The 3,484-nt window shown below is 38.8% G+C and overlaps 1 pseudogene; it reads right to left on the reverse strand.

The window, feature by feature from the left end:
* Positions 1–705: 705 nt before the first annotated feature.
* Positions 706–3,416, reverse strand: LOC101566681 (annotated as a pseudogene).
* Positions 3,417–3,484: the final 68 nt, after the last annotated feature.

Here is a 3,484-nt window from a genome sequence, read left to right on the forward strand (position 1 = left end):
ATATTTGATATTTAGACATATAGTTAGGGTAAACTGAACTGCATATATTGCAGGGTACTAATAAGCTTCTCTTCTGGAGGGTTAACAGCCTAAGTTTTTGGACCAAAAATTGGAGAAAAGGAAGGGCTGCAAGGTTGGTCAACATTTTGGCCCTAGCCTTTCAAGGTCAGTGAAGACTCAGGACATAGGAGAACCTGTACTGTAACATCATGTAACTCAGTTGTGTCCTAAATTTTCTGATCAAGAAGATTATGGAGCCACAGAGGAATGTGATTGATGATGTATAGTGTGCCTAAGGAAAGTCACCTGGAGAGAAAACATTCTCTCAGGTTTTCACAGAAAGCAAATTGGTCAAGCAATGGCCATGACTCATCCACATGGCTGACACTGACAAAGAATCTACAAAGTGCAGTACAGGGTTACAGGGTAAATCCTGAGGGCACTTGACTGATTTATCAGATACAAAAGTTACATTTCTTGTTACATAGGTCTTGCTCTATCTTGGTCTTAACCATCCAGCACAAAAGTATAAAAGCAAGGCATATATAGTAAAGCCATATTAATATGCTGAGCTGTGAAAGGTTCAAGTCAACAACTTCTGTAGCTAACCCACTACTATTGTGGACTGCTGGACTGTGTTAGATTGTTTTGCTGAATTCACACATTTATAGTATTTATTTTATTTATTTATTTATTTTTTCCATCATTCTCAAAAAGGAACTCCATCCTTAACACCCAGTCCATTTCAGAGAGATACAGAGCCTTGGGCTTCTTTCAAAGCTGCCCCTTTTCCTCTACCACCAGCGGTAGTGGGCCAGAGCACGGTTGGCCTCAGCCATCTTGTGCATGTCCTGCTTCCTCTTGATCACAGGGCCCTGATTGTGAAAAACCTGCAGCAGCTCATGCGACAACTTCTCTGGCATCAGTGTCCGCCAGCACTCAGTGATCATCCACTTCATGGCCAGGAAGCGGCGACGTTGGTCAGGTAGGGGAACAGGGACCTGGTAGAAATGGCCACCCTTGAGGATGGGTATGAGGCCAATCACAGGCTCACAGTTTTTCAGGGGGTGGTGGAAGATGACATAGGGGTTGCTTTCAATGGTTGCTTGTTCCTCTGCAGAAGCAGCATGGTATTTCTCAAACTGTTTCCTTTTTACAGCTTCCAGAGTCTGGGTTACGAGGGATCTGGTCAGGATTTTTTTTCCTCCTTTCATCATCATGTTGGTGAATTTACTGATCACTGGGTCTGCAAACACAGAGCATGTCATCATTGCTGGGGCTGCTTTGATGAGCTGAGTCTTCTTGAGCTCCTGTTCATATTTCTCCTCCTCGGTGAGCTTGGCCACGGACTTGCAGTAATGTTCTTTTTCAGCTAAAGGATGCCTGAATGCTGGACTATAGGAGCTCCACTGCACCTGGGTTAGCCCTGGAACATATCACACAACACAGGTGACCCCCAGGGCCAGGCCCTCTCAGGATCCATTTATAGTATTTAGATGCCAATGGAATACCCATCTCTGACAGGACTAAACAAGAAAAGGTGATACAAAGGAAGGTCCATTTTGTATTTGTATATAAAGAATGGTGAGGATAAATATACAGCTACTTTTGCTTAATTCAATGAGAAGAAAGATTTGTACTAATAGTGTTTGGGCAGGATATCCTATCTGCTTCTTGTACTATGGATAATCACTAAGAAGATTACAATGTACAATGTATTAATTATTGAAATTGTCCTATTAAAAAATTAAAATAATTCAGATTTGTGAAGACATTGGACCTAGATCATTTCTCACCTTATGTCCTCCCCCATACACTAGTTCATTTGTGTGGTTAGGTGCATTTGTTAATTTTTAATCAGCCCTGACTGTGTAGTGATGAATTATATGTCACAAAAAAAATTTCTCCCCACTAAAATACTTGGTAAATATAATCAAGGAAGGAAAACCTCTTGTAATTTTTGTCAAGGACCATATTGGTGCAGGATACTCATATTTACGTTTTTCACAGGGGCCTTGATCTCTTCTCTATCCTAACAAATGACATCCACCATCACACTGATGTGCATGCACCCTGTTTGTGTTGATCAATTGGCTCTTCACACAGGAGATTGCCTGGCAAGTAGAAGGTCCTGAAATGATCCTTGGTACCACTAGAAAGAAAAAAAGAAAGAAAGAAAGCAATTAAACCCATAAAGAAACAAATAAAATAAAATAAAATAAACCCATAAAGAAACTCATAGGCTGAAAATCCAAACCCCACACGATCATCTCAGTTGATGCAGAAAAGGCTTTGGACAAAATTCAACACTCATTCATGTTCAAAGTCCTACAGAAAATTGGAATAGAGGGCCTCTTCTTCAATCTGATGAAAGCTATTTATGTTATCCATAACATAAATAACATAACATAAATCTAAATGGGGAGTACCTGAAAATTTTACTCTCAGATCTGGTACAAGGATGTCCTCTATAACTGCTCCTATTCAGTATAGTTCTGGAATCATTAGCTAGAGTCATTAGACAAGAGAGAAATAAAAGAAATAAGAATAGGTAAAGAAGAAGTTAAATTATCATTATTTGCAGATAACATGATACTTTACTTGGAAGATCCAAAAAACTCCAAGAAGCTACTAGAATTAACACACAAATTCAGTAACATAGCAGGATAAAATACCCAGAAGTCAATAGCATTCTTCTATACAGATAACAAACACACTGAGAAGAAAATTAGAGAAACAATACTTTTTATAATAGCACCACAGCAAATGAAATACCTTGGAATTAATCTAACTGAAGAAGCCAAAAATCTAGTCAATGAAAATTACAGTACTCTGAAAAAGGAAATCATATAGGATTTCAGAAAATGGAAAGATATTCCCTGCTCCTGGATAGGAAGAAACAACATTGTAAAGATGGCCATACTCCCAAGATTGTTGTACAGATTTAATACAATCCCTGTCAAAATACCAACAACATACCTCCCAGACATAGAGAAATTGTTCCTAAAATTTATTTGGAACCAGAAAAGACCTAGAATAGCAAAGGCAATCCTGGGTGACGAAGACAAGGCAGGAGACATTGCAATTCCTGACTTGAAATTATACTAAAAGCTAGTGTGATAAGATCAGCATGGTATTGGGGGAAAAAAAAACAAAAAAAAAAACCAGAATGAAGATCAATGGAATAGATTAGAAGATGCAGAAGCCACTACAAACACACCCAGCCACCTTATCTAAAACAAAGGGGCCAAACATGCTTACAGGAAGAAAGATAGTCTTTTTAACAAATGGTGCCGGAAAAACTGGCTCTCTACATGCTGAAAAGTATAACTTGAGCCATGACTATCACCATGCACTCAGCTAAAGTCAGAATGGATTAAAGATCTGAACATTAAAACAGAAACACTAAATCTCCTTGAGGAGAAAGTAGGAGGAAATGTTGAAGACATCAGGGTAGGCAGAGTTCATGAACAAAAATCAAATT

Source organism: Octodon degus, unplaced genomic scaffold (assembly GCF_000260255.1).
Source record: "Octodon degus isolate 3935 unplaced genomic scaffold, OctDeg1.0 scaffold00343, whole genome shotgun sequence".
In the NCBI taxonomy this organism is placed as follows: Eukaryota; Metazoa; Chordata; class Mammalia; order Rodentia; family Octodontidae; genus Octodon; species Octodon degus.